This window comes from Hirundo rustica, chromosome 4 (assembly GCF_015227805.2).
Source record: "Hirundo rustica isolate bHirRus1 chromosome 4, bHirRus1.pri.v3, whole genome shotgun sequence".
In the NCBI taxonomy this organism is placed as follows: domain Eukaryota; kingdom Metazoa; phylum Chordata; class Aves; order Passeriformes; family Hirundinidae; genus Hirundo; species Hirundo rustica.
Window position 1 is genome coordinate 52,479,941 of NC_053453.1, and position 13,830 is coordinate 52,493,770.

The following is a 13,830-nucleotide window of genomic DNA, read 5'->3' on the forward strand; positions in this document are numbered from 1 at the left end:
AAGGAAATAAGGAGGAACAGTTCCCACATGGCACTGCTGCGAATTATAGGCCCCAGAGTCAGAGCCCAATGTCCCCCAGCTAGAGAGAGAGGGTACACCCCACGAGCTGACCTGTGGTTCTTTCTGTGTGACCATGGGGAAGACATGGGAAGGAGGGATGGGAAACCCACTTCTGCCCTGGCAGCATGGGTGCATGAGCTCAAGGAGAGAAACACTAACTGAGGGGGTCCCACTAAGATGAAGGTAGTCTCAGCATCCCATGACCAAGCAGCCAGGTATTATAGAAGTGAGGATGATATGTCAGATCCCTATGAAGGAACTTCTACCATGTATGGCCAGGAAGGGAATAATGACCAGTGCTAGAGGGGCTCTGCCTCTAGCCAGGATGAGGCACGGGAAAACCGAGTCTTTTGGACGGTGTGGATCCAATGGCCTGGCACATCAGAGCCACAGAAATATGAAGCTTTGGTTGATACTGGTGCACAGTGTACCCTGATGCCATTGGAATATGTGGGGACAGAACCTATTTCCATTGCCGGGGTGATGGGGGGATCACATCAATTGACTCTGTTGGAAGCCAAGGTGAGCCTGACCAGGAAGGAGCGGCAGAAACATCCAGTTGTGACTGGCCCAGGGGCCCCACGTATTTTGGGCATAGACTTCCTCTGGAATGGCTATTACAGAGACCCTAAGGGACTCAGGTGGGCTTTTGGAATAGCTACTGTGGAGGTAGAGGGCATTAAGAAATTGAATAGCTTGCCTGGACTGTCGGAGAACCCATCTGCAGTAGGACCCCTAAAGGTAGAAGAGCAACAAGTTCCAGTAGCCACCTCGATGGTGCACCGCTGACAGTATCGGACAAATCAAGATGCCGTGATCCCCATCCACAAGATGATCTGAGATCTGGAGAGCCAAGGGGTGGTCAGCAAAACCCACTCACCCTTCAACAGCCTCATATGGCCTGTGCACAGTCTGATGGAGAATGGAGATTGACTGTGGACTACCGTGCCTTGAACGAAGTGACTCCACCATTGAGTGCTGCTGTGCTGGACATGCTGGAACTCCAGTACAAGTTAGAATCCAAGGCAGCAAAATGGTACGCCACAACTGACATTGCTAACGCATTTTTCTCCATTCCTCTGGCAGCAGAATGCACGCCTCAGTTTGCCTTCACATGGAGAGGAGCGCAGTACAACTGGAACCGATTGCCACAGGGCTGGAAACACAGCCCCCACCATCTGCCATGGATGTACTGGAAAAGGGTGAGGCTCCAGAGCACCTACAGTACATCAATTACATCATTGTGTGGGGGAGCACAGCAATGGGAGTGTTTGAGAAAGGAGAGAAGATCATCCAGATTCTCCTGGAAGCCGGTTTTGCCATCAAGAAGAGCAAAGTCAAGGGACCTGCCCGAGAGATCCAGTTCCTGGGAGTAAAGTGACAAGATGGACGGCGTCAGATTTCCACTGAGGTCATCAATATGGTCACTGCAATGTCTCCAATGACCAGCAAGAAGGAAACACAGGCTTTCCTAGGCACCATAGGTTTCTGGAGAATGCACATGCCTGAGTACAGCCAGATTGTGAGCCCTCTCTACCTGGTCACCCGCAAGAAAAACGATTTCTACTGGGGCCCTGAACAGCAACAAGCCTTTGTCCAGATCAAGCAGGAGATTGCTCATGCGGTAGCCCTTGGCCCAGTGAGGACGGGACCAGATGTGAAGAACGTGCTCTACTCAGCAGCCGGGAACAATGGCCTGTCCTGGAGCCTTTGGCAGAAGGTGCCTGGGGAGACTCGGGGCCGACCACTGGGATTCTGGAGCCGAAGCTACAGAGGGTCCGAAGCCAACTACACTCCAACAGAGAAGGAAATCTTGGCCACCTATGAAGGAGTTCAAGCAGCCTCAGAGGCGATTGGCACAGAAGCAGAACTCCTCCTGGCATCCCAACTACTGGTGCTAGGGTGGATGTTTAAAGGAAAGGTTCCCTCCACCCATCATGCCGACGCCACGTGGAGCAAATGGATTGCACTCATCACTCAGCGCACCCATACTGGAAACCCGAATCACCCTGGGATTTTGTAAGTAATTACCAACTGGCCAGAAGGTGAAAACTTTGGTCTCATGGATGAAGAGGAGCAGGAACAAGTGACACATGCTGAAGAAGCTCCACCGTACAACCAACTGGCAGCAGAAGAAACACACTATGCTCTTTTCACTGACGGTTCCTGCTGCATCATAGGGATGAACCGGAAGTGGAAAGCAGCTGTATGGAGCCCCATACAACAGGCTGCACAAGCCACTGAAGGAGAAGGTGGATTGAGTCAACTTGCTGAACTCAAAGCTGTTCAACTGGCCCTGGACATTGCTGAAAGAGAGAAGTGGCCAAAGCTCTACCTCTACACTGATTTGTGGATGGTGGCCAGTGCTCTGTGGGGTTGGCTGGAAAAGTGGAAAAAGGCCAATTGGCAGCGCAGGGGAAAGCCAATCTGGGCTGCCGATGAATGGAAGGACATTGCCAGTCGGGTAGAGAAGCTACCTGTAAAAGTCCGTCATGTAGGTGCCCATGTCCCCAAGAGTCGGGCTAATGAGGAGCACTGAAACAAGAAGCAGGTAGATCAGGCTGCCAAGACAGAGGTGTCAAAGATAGACTTAGACTGGCAACACAAGGGACAGTTGTTCCTAGCTCGATGGGCCCATGATGCCTCAGGTCATCAGGGCAGAGATGCCACCTATAAGTGGGCACGAGACCGAGGGGTGTATCTAACCATGGACAGTATTTCTCAGGTTATCCATGACTGTGAGACGTGTGCTGCAATCAAGCAGGCCAGGCGGGTGAAGCCCCTATGGTATGGCAGGCGATGGTCCAAATATAAGTATGGGGAAGCCTGGCAGATTGACTACATCACCCTTCCCCAAACCCACCAAGGCAAGCGCTATGTGCTGACCATGGTGGAAGCCACCACTGGATGGTTGGAGACCTACCCTGTGCCTCACACTACTGCCCGGAACACCATCCTGGGCCTTGAAAAGCAAATCCTGTGGAGATATGGTACCCCTGAGAGGATTGAGTCCGACAATGGGACTCATTTCAAGAGCAGCCTTATAAACACCTGGCTAGAGAACATGGCATTGAGTGGGTGTACCATATTCTTTATCATGCACCAGCAGCCAGGGAAGTTGAACGATGCAATGGCCTGCTTAAAACCACCTTGAAAGCACTGGGTGGGGGCACTTTCAAGAACTGGGAGATTAATTTCAAAAAGGCCACCTGGTTAGTGAACACTCAAGGTTCCACCAACCGAGCAGGCCCCACCCAATCTGAGCCCCTGAGAACAAGAGATGGAGACAAGGTTCCAGTGGTACACATGAGAGGTATGCTGGGAAAAACTGTTTGGATTAATTCTGCCTCCAGCAAAGACAATTCCATCCGAGCAGTTGTTTTCACTCAGGGACCTGGCTGCACATGGTGGGTGATGCAAAAGGATGCAGAGACCCGATACATACCTCAAGGGGACCTTGTTTTTCGGTGAACACTGTGACTGTGTCTGTATCCATATCCACATGTATATATATATATATGGAATTTAAAGGTTTAAATTCAATATAAGGTGCTGGTATGGGAAAAAAATCGGGGTGGATAATGTTGGGGATTAGATTTGTTCCTTTTTGTCTTAAAGAATTTTTCCCCATAAGTTACTAGGAAACAAAGTGCTGATACTTAGAGGGTACTTGACTAACACAAAAGACGTGGCTGGGAGGGAGACCATCACAGGAAGTTTGAGGGAGGGAAAAGAACAGGGCTGGGGGGAGCTGCGTTTTCTCTTTTTCCTGCTCTGGGCATCGGAGAGGCACGGTCAGGCGGCTGTTTTACTACATGAGGAGTCCACTGTTAATGGAGGGTCTGGTCCTGGGAGTTCTACCACCATCCATCATCTGCTGGAGTGCCCAGGAATCCTGAGCCCCTTCGTGTGCCCTGCTGGAGCTGGGTCAGCCCCTGTCCAGCCGTTGCCACTTCTTCAGCACTGCTCACTTTGCCGGGACACCCCCCTGCCTGCTGGGGACCCCTGCCATTCCAGCTACCAGCCTGGGAGTTTCCACTGTTCCAGCTTTGTGCTCTGGGGGTCCCAAGGGATCAGACTGCCATGGGCTTTGTGAGACAAAGCCCCTCGAGGTTCCTGGTTCTGTTTATTATTAATGCTGTAGTTGTTGTTGTTCGTTTGCCTTGTTATACTTACGAGTAAAGAACTGTTATTCCTTTCCCCATAGCTCTGACTGAAAAGCCTCCTTAATCTTCTAAATTATAATAACTTGGAGGGAAGGGATTGGAATCCCCCACTCCTAGAGAGGCCCCACCCCTCCCTAGCAGATACCTGTCCTTCAAACCAAGACACAATTACCACTTAGCACAGTGAGTACCATCAGAAACACAGGCAACTTACCTATAGCTTTTATTAAATATAACAGAAACATTGAACATCAACTAAAATCTACATCTGTTCTTCAGGCTGTCACCACACCAGCTGCAGAAAGTAGACGAGCAGATCCTGAAGCAACCAAACATTTATCCAAGCAAAAAAGCACAGCTATAACAGTAAAAATTTAGTTTCAGCTTTACTATCCCACTTTACCTTGAAGGGCTAGGAAAAACATGAACTAAGCCTGTATGAAATCACCAGAAAAAAAAGACACTTACTAAGAGGGGCATAGAAATACTATAGTATTATAGGGAATAATATAGACAAGATCCATTTTAAATGTGAGGATCCATTTCAAATGTGTGAAAATATTAATTATTGAATTTTTTTGCACTGTCAATGAAAAACAGTATGAATCTTCATGAACACTCACAAATAAGCACTGTGGCTTGACTCTCATTTTTGTTCTCTTCAAAAGAAGACTCATATACATTTTTAATTTGCAAGAATAGACATCTGATACAATGTAACTCAAACCTGATAATGCGGAATCTCAGCCATTTGACAAATGAAACATTTAATTTTAAAATGAAACAAAGTTTTCTCAGAACCCAAATACATATGTAAGGATAAGGATTCAAATTACAACGACTGCAATAGTAAAATATCCTGCATAGACACACATTTGTGCTAAAGGGCTCTTTTTTTAACTTCTTACTTGAGGCAGTTAAGTGGAACTTAAAAGACAAACAAAAACTCCAAAATAAAACCCTTAAACATAGTTATCAGAATAAACACATTCCCAACACAGAGTGAAACTGCTATATTTACAGCAATATAAGAATGCTGTTATAATAACACTAATACATCCAGGAAAAATCTCAATGCATAAAAATCTCAGGGAGGGTCACAAAGAAAGATACTAAACCCCATAAAATTAGCTGAAAATGCTTTAAAACAACCATTTAGAGCAATATGTATTATGGCCTTCTTTCTTAAAGGGACTTCAAACTGCTTCAGATCAAGGATGGATCATAATTCATTCTGAAGTATATTTTGGTCTTTGTAAGAAGTTGGGGTGAGGGGACACATTCCCTTCCTCTCTCTGAGAGGCAATTTTTTAAAATCAAAACATTATCCTAACACTTTTCCCAAGTTCCCCATCATTCCTCATGCTAGTTGCACCCTCTAAAACTATTAACTTATGGTTTCTCAAGTTACAGTGTGCAAGCAACAGAAACCTCAGAGATATGAAAAAGTGTTTCACAGTAACAATAAAGTAAGCGCGTGTATAGGTGATTTAATCTTCTACAAAAACTAACTTCAGGAAAAGCATTTAAATCACAAAGTTACTGTACAGCTGTATAAAAAGAAGAATATACTGTCAGCTGCAATAAGAAAATAAAATGTACTCTGGCACTTCCATCTTCTCAAGAAAGAGACACCAGATTAATTTCTAAGGATCCTCAAACATCCTAGCAGAGACCTAAAGGATTCTCAAATGTCCAGGAGAAGGGCTGGACAACCTGGGTCTCTTCAGCCCCTAAGACACAGAAGTTCATAACTAGAGCACACTGATGCCAAAGGGCTGAGTAATTTGTATCTCTTGGCTGTAAGAAGCACCAAGACAAGAGGACCCGCTCCCAATATCATTGGTGGGTTACCCCAAGGCCAAAATATATTTAGTCCACTACGGCAGACTGGCAAGTCCCTGAAGACTTCCTTCTATTCCCCAGAGGTGGGTTTCCTATCTTTCCTACCACTTATATGGTACTGTTATGAGGCTTATGCAGAGAGGTCACCGGGCCAAAGAAGTTGGTAATGAGATTGCCATGGAGCAGCCCAGGAGTTACTTAGCTCTGATCATGTGGAGATCTACTGGACAAATCCTAAAACAAGGCCAGCAAACACCTTTCCAAACATTAAGCTTCTGGATTTAAAATCATACATTTAACTAGTGAAACTCTCTCACAATGTCTGCTTTTGCCACATGAACAACACATTAGAGAACTGCAGGTACAACCAGTGTTTGTGGTAAGAAAGTAAGAGGGACTCAAGTAGGAAAAAAAAAATCCCTGTAATCCTAGGATACAAGATGGTCAGAGGAACAGGAAGAAGCATTTCCAACAAGCGAAAGAGAGGCTAGAATCTGACATCTTCAAACTTAGCAGAAGAAAGCCAACAGTATTCTCAAAAGCTATGTTCTTTGTAGACTACTACCAAATCAAAGAGCATAAATTTCTCCTGTTACAGTACAGATTTTACTAATGAAAAATCCAACACACTACTGAAAAACTCTGCCAGGTTGTTTTACAGCACTTTTTATGACACTGTCAAGAGTCATGAAGAAATTAAACGCAAGTAAAAATATCAATGACTTCTACTTCATTAGTAATTTATATGGATTAGAGGACTTCCCCTCACACAAGCAACATGATATTATTGTATCACCTTTTGACTAATCTTCTTTGAGGCTATCTAAAATTATAGACTCTTTGTCTTGCAACTTTGCTTCTTATCCTTCCATCCACTAATTAGCTTTCCAGCCTCCCATCTTCTGTCTAACACAGTCAAAATATATCAACTTCCAGGCTTATATATACATAAAAATACATTTATTCTAACCAGTATCCTGTAGCACACAGCACAAGTGCTGCCCTATGATACCTCCCATTTCTCCTGACAAGCAGGATGTTGCTTCACAGACTTCAAAGTTAAACAGGCCAAGAGTTGCTTTCAGACCCATTTTACTTTTTTAAGTAGATATTTTAAAAAATTTAAACAGCGCAAGTCTTGCATAGAACATTAACTTGCTTCCCAGATTTTCTCACAGAGGAACTACTGTGTTTTTTCTAATTCACAGACATTAAATCAGGAAATACATGCACGATATCCAATTTCAGAAATACTAAAGCTGGCAGAGCCCAGAAACGCAATCCGTACTGACTAGCTGAAACTGGAAAAGGTCATCTCCATAGCTCACTACATGGTAAACACAGAGAACATCCAAACTCCAACCACAACCCTTACACTGATGAAAACTTAAAAACCTCAGAACATTCCCCTACAACATGATGCAAACCATAATAAGTGCAAAAACACCCTCTCCTAACCACTAAAAGAAGGCAAAGGGAAAAAATAAATTTAATGTCCTCACTGCCTACTGCTCTAAAGGAGAAAAAATAAGTGACGCCAATGCCTTGCAGCAAAGCATGTTTACTTCCCTGAAAAATTTTTTAAAAATGAGTAGAAGTGCATGAAAAAAGAAGGCATGAACAGAAGAGAAATGTAAGGAAGTATAAGAGTTTTACTGTCCACTGAAAGAGTCAGGGAACAGCAATCAGAATACCCTGATTACTCTCACCGTGGTCACCTCACAAGCAGAAATGCCAGCAGGCAACTACTTGTCTGACAGTGACAGCTGGCCCAAATACCAAAAAGTGCCCCTATTTTTATTAGGCGATAGTAGCCAAAACTTTAGTTTTTCTACTATTCTTTAATTCACAAGAAATTAATATGAATTCTTCAGTCCATACTCCACACTGCTTGCTGAAAGAACAATCAACCTTAGCATGTATGTTTTATCTGAAAATGGAGAAAGATGGTAAATGCTAAGCTAAGGAAGACTGTTAGCAAGAACATATGTATTTTTCTACTACAACTGGTCAAACTATTAGAAATGCATGTTACTGTCTGCTTAATATCTCTGTGCTAGATTCTTGCAATTAGAAATGAAGACTGACATTCTCTTGATATTCTTTCCCTAAGACAGTGAAACATTTCATTATTAAAATTTCTGAAAATGCAAGAAAACAGATCACTAAAAGCCAATTCAGAGCAAATACATTTTATAAGCACTGAGATGACAGAAAACTTTTAGCTTTAAAAAAGCCCAGCAATACATATATGCTAGTATCAGGTACTTCCCTCCTTTATCTACGTGTTAAACATGCTTAATTTATCCTGTGAAAACAATGCCAGTTCTTCACAAAAACACATCTACTGACCCAAATTACTCACAGGTTAAGGCTGAGTGAAAAATAGAAACTAATGATAAAGAAGTAAACAGCTGTAAGATGCTAGGTATGCTGTAAGTAGATGTATTGCAGAATTAGTGAATCTAATAGCAGCACTATGAGCAATGACTGAAGAAAGCCATTGCAAAGAAATGGGAAAATGACTGTTAGTTGTTATTAGTGCACAAAGCAGACAAGATCTATGTATAGAAAGATTTCCAATAAAATAAACACAATAATGGCAATAAGTGACTAGAACAGACTCCATATCCAAGCATTTTGCAGAAAATGGAGAACAACCAAACCATTAAGCAGAATTTTAATTAACTCATTCAAGTCAATAACTAAGCTTCTTAGACTTATTCTCCAGTTCATACTGTTATTGTAAATCCGATCTCTTCTGTGAGCAGAAATACGCCCGCTTTACTGGAGAGGAAAAAAAAAAAAAATCACTCAAAATCCCAAGAGAACAAATCCCATTCAAACATATTTTCAAATTACTAATTTTATAGCAGCTCTTCAATTCTTTCCATCATTCTGAATGCAGCTATTCATCTCACTGTTCTAAATGCAGCTATCTCTACATATGATTTTTATTATACATTACTTCTGCAAAAATTTAATTTCTAATTTCTTACTTGCTATGATAGGAGGCAGATCTAAAGTAAAATACGCTATCTCAGAGCTACACAAAATTCTGTTCCGAAGCTATCCTCCAACATCAAGTTTTAATGATGAAATAAGCATCAGCAAGCAAAGCCATGACACATGCTGAACCTAAATGTTTTATTGGACTAGTCAATCACACAAACTCTGGCAGATTAAACTTTGTCAAGACTTTTACGTCCAAATGTTTCAACTTATTATTTAAATTAAAGTGTAGATCTCTAGCTAAATTTGCAGGTATACAGAAACTGGAGTAATGCATTAATTCAAAAGTCTGCCTAATCTAAAGAGACACTGACTGGTTTATCATTACATTTTTGCCAGGACTTCCATATTACAGGATTCAGGTGATTCCCTTTAAGCATCCCAGTAACATTTTGCTCATCAGCACACATGCAGTATAGCTAAACAAGATAAAAGTAAATTTATGATGACCTCACCTACTCTCTACTAAGACAGACATGCCTGTACCTAACTGCCCCAAAACCCCACAGCAGAAAATCTAACACACAGCTAGCACCTCTTTGGGCTCCCTTCCTCCATCTCCAGCCTCAACTTTTTGGAGAGCAATTTCTTCGCCAAGGAATTGTCTAGTTACGTCTGCAACTCAGTTAAACTCAGGTGAAAAGTCACTCCTGAAAACCCCTCCCCGAGATACATCTACCCAGCAGACCCTGCACTAACCACAACTCATGTAGAAAAACTGGAGCTTATCTTTTAATTCCGGGCCTTGAGTAATGCAGCAGATGAAAGCATTCACACACATCTCAACAGCGCGCATTCCAAGGAATCTGCGCCCTTAGAGAGTCACCACAGGAGAGGAGGGCATTGATGAGCAACTTCAAGGCGCACAAGCTAAGAACAAAGCTGCTTGAACTTGTGCACGTATTTAACAAACCTATGAATCAAAGTTATTACCTACACAACACTTATAGCAGGAACTAATTTCCAAATTCCATTGATATGGATAGCGATATTACTGGAAAAGACTAGGTAAAACTGACTTTTCAAATACAGAGCTGTACAACCCCCAAAGACATACCTACTATTTTGCAGGAAAATTCATAGTTTTTGTAAAGGCTGTAAACGTGACACTGAACTCTAGCAAGTCACGATTAAAAAAAAAAGAAATTAAAATTAAAAACAAAACGTTAACTTTACAAAGAGGTATTTTAACAAATGTTCATGAGGTTAGTGAAACGTTACCATGGAAAAACAAGTACTGTTTACAGCAGTAAGCATCTCTACTTTAGCTAGGAAAACACTTTGTTGAGTCTTCGGTTTATTCAACAAGCCTCAGCTGTATGCTGTAGTAGATCCTCCTACATGCAATTCCACAAAGCAGATCTGAGCTTGCAAGATACCACGCTGCAAGCAGCGCTTATCCACAGACAGAGAAGTGGATTTGGAAACAAATATTGCCTCATTTTGCTACAAACAGCTGGGGAAACGTTTCTCACCCCCCCCCGGGATACACCTCTGAACACGGTCACCCTTCCCACTCACCCATCACATATACACACACACATTTTAACCAGCATCACGTTCCGCTCATCCAGCGCGGTTTGCAGTAGTACCAACGCAACCTCGGCTCTGTCCCCACACTACAGCACTTTTTCTTCCCCCCATCCACACAAGGGCTCCTCGAAGTCTTCCGCCGCTGTACCTCCTGCCCGGCCTGGGTGATCCGGCAGGCGGACAGCTCTTCCTCGGGGCCCTGTTTGGAGCCGGAGGTGGCACCGGGGCGCAGCCGCGGCGAGCGGCGGCCGCACGTGAGGCGAAGAGGGGGCAGCAGCGCTCGCCTGGCTGTGCCCCGGGACAGGCACTCGGCGGGGTCGGGACGGGAGCAGCGGCCATTCCGCCGCCGCCGCCGGGGCAGCGCCCTTGAGCCGCCGCCACTCGGGGCCCCTCCCGCCGGCCTGGCCCCCCCCCCGTCCCTCCCCCGCCCCGCGGCACCGCGGCCCGGCGCCAGAGGCCCCTCAGAGGCGGCGCGAGGGGCCGCAGCGCGGCAGCGGTTCCCGGTGAGTCCCGCGGCGGGAGCTGGGAGCAGGGATAGGGGATAGGTGTCCGGCCCGTTCCGCACTCACCGCCGAGGGGCCGCCGCGGTCCTCTAAGTCCCCGTTCTTCTCGGTACAGGGGGCGGCTCCGCCCGCCCAGGAAACACGAACCCCGGGAAGCAAAAGGCGAAGAAGCTGCGAAAAGCGTCCTCCCGCTCCGCCGGCCCCGCCAAAAAAACACCACCGGGGGGGGTGGGGGGGTGGAACCAAAAACCAAACCCAAACTTTCCTCGCCGCCGTCTCTCCCTCCCCCGAGGAGCACGAACCCAAACACACCGGGACACGCCCCCGCACCGCCCCTCGCGCCGCCCATTGGACAGTGCCCCTCCGACCCTCACGCTGATTGGCCTTTCTGCCTGCTCGTCTTCTCCTTCCGTTCCCCTTTCCGCCCCTTCACGCTGACCATTGGGAAGAGTCTTGGGAATCTCTCCGCCCATTAGCCAGGACGCACGTCAATCACAGAGGAGCACCGCCTTTCTACGCCTTTGATTGGGTTCTCACGTCACTACACACTCACTGATTGGCTGAATTTGCTGGCTGTCACCGCTTAGGTTTGCCCCCCTTGACATCTTTTAGTGACTCCCGCCCCTTCTTCCTCTGCCGGTTGGCTGCGAGATTTGCCCCTTAAATGGGGCACTCGCTCGCTCGCTTCTACTTATCCCGCCCTTCCGCCCTACGGATTGGGCTGTGCGTCGCACCCTACGACTCCATTAGAGAGGGAATGTGCCCGTTACACCGTAACAGCGCGGAGACTCGCCCACCGAACCGCGCTTCTCGGTGGCCCCTGGGACCCTCCTCAGCCGAGGCGACATCAGTTTGTGCACTCATTTGCCGGCCGCACGGGCGGGGCGCCGTGACAGCCACAGGTGATAGTGGGAATGGCCACGACTATGGCCGCTCAGCGACGCCGGGACACGGCACCGACACCTCACGGCCCGCCGGCCGCAGCGACATCTCCGTTTCGCCCAACCCCTTCACGTGCACGCGAGACAGCTATTGGGCAGGATACATGTCAGTCGTGCAGCTCGCGAAGATCATTGGCTGAAAGCCGACGCCTGCGCAGCCAACCGGCGGCCACCCCCCGCCGTCACCCGCCGGATGACACAGCAACCGTGGGGTGGGGGGGGGAGGGGGAAGGCAGGGTCGTGCCTTTGATTGGTAAATTTCACTGTCAATCTCTATTGAGGGTGGGCGGGGTGGGGGCGCGTGCTCGCGCGTCCCTCGTGGCCCGGGCTGCTGCGCACGTGACGGGGGCCCGCGATCGGGAAAACTTGTGGAGAAGGGATTTGCGGTGACCGCGTCCTCATTCCTCTATGAAATCGTTACAAATAGACGCTGATCTTCATTGGAGTGGGCCGAGCCAGAAACAGGGTTGCGGGGGGTGGTCGGTGGGAGGTTGAAGCAGGAGCGGGCCCGGGGACGCTCTCCTGGGACGTGTTGTGGAGGCCGGGATGAGCATCGTTAGCCCTGGACTGCAGAACAGGCGTGCGGCAGCGCTGCGCATGGTAGAACGGGAAGGACAAAATGGGAGGTACACAAGCAGGACATGCACAGCACAAATGATTAGCAGGGCAGAAGAGCAGGGCCAGAGGAGCATTGAAGTCTCCAAAACTGGCAGAAAAAGCACTGAGGGGAATACATGGATAACAGAAGCATGTGGAGGATAAACTGGGAGCAAGATGTACCTAACTTGTATTCTTGCTCTCATTCTCCTTATTCTCCAGTACGTCTGAAGTCTGCTGTTCCATTAAGTGCCACTTCCTGACCTCGCCCAGGGCTGCAAGCCAGTGCAACGTTTCCATTTGATCTCCTTGGGAGAATCCTGTTACAACCTGATCAGCGGAACTGTGGAGCAGCTGAACAGAGAACTCTAGAGGTGTGATGTGCCTGTCACACTTGTGAACAGGTCTGTGGGTGTTTGGTGAAAACATGCTCTTGTCTTGGAAGAGCCACAGAGCCCTTGACAGGTTAAGTCACCAGCAGGAGGGACAGCTGCCAGCACAGCAAGGCCACGTGTGCTGGTGGCACAGACAGCAGACAAGATCCCTGCAAACTCAGGCTACACAACTCAGTAAAAAGCAGTGAATCTTTTGATGGCTTCTCCATTCAGTTATGGTAATTGATTTTTACATTGATTGGTGGGAAAAGAGCCCCATTAATATGAGTAACACTTCATACTGGATATGTACATGTTACTGTTTATGTTCTCTTGTTTTATATAAACATGGGCTGATTAGATTATTTTCTTACTTATAACTTTCCCCTGGGAGCTGCTTTTTAATCCATCCTTTTCCTAGAGGACTTCACTGAAGTTTCAGCAGGCATATGGCATCAATATATGAGGGGAATAAAACATAAATATTTACAAAGATTTTGATCTTGTTTAAATACGAATTATCTTTATTTAAAAATATTTATTCTGATAATCACTTTCAGCAGAGACACCTGCTAAGGATTCAGCATTTCCTATTTCCTTCAATTGAGTGGTGAGACGTTTTCTCAGCCATTCTTGTGTATCCTTCATGGAACTTTTCAGGGAACAAGCAAAAGAGAGGAGGTAATACTTCATATGCCTGGGAGCTGTAAAAATCAGAATAGAAAAAAGGAATACAAAAATCAATATGATTTAGTAATATAAATTTTGGATGCATTTTGCCTCTCTTCCTCATGCCTCC

General features: G+C 46.2%; 1 protein-coding gene across 2 annotated transcripts in view; it reads right to left on the reverse strand.

The window, feature by feature from the left end:
• TNRC6B (trinucleotide repeat containing adaptor 6B) overlaps positions 1-11,401 on the reverse strand; it is a 129,368-nt gene extending 117,967 nt beyond the window's left edge. The window contains exon 1 of one of the 2 annotated variants that reach the window (XM_058420294.1): positions 11,186-11,401. The gene's annotated coding sequence lies outside the window, so the exon portion shown is untranslated. The remainder of the gene's footprint in view (positions 1-11,185) is intronic. The other variant, XM_040062024.2, reaches the window with a different exon arrangement.
• Positions 11,402-13,830: the final 2,429 nt, after the last annotated feature.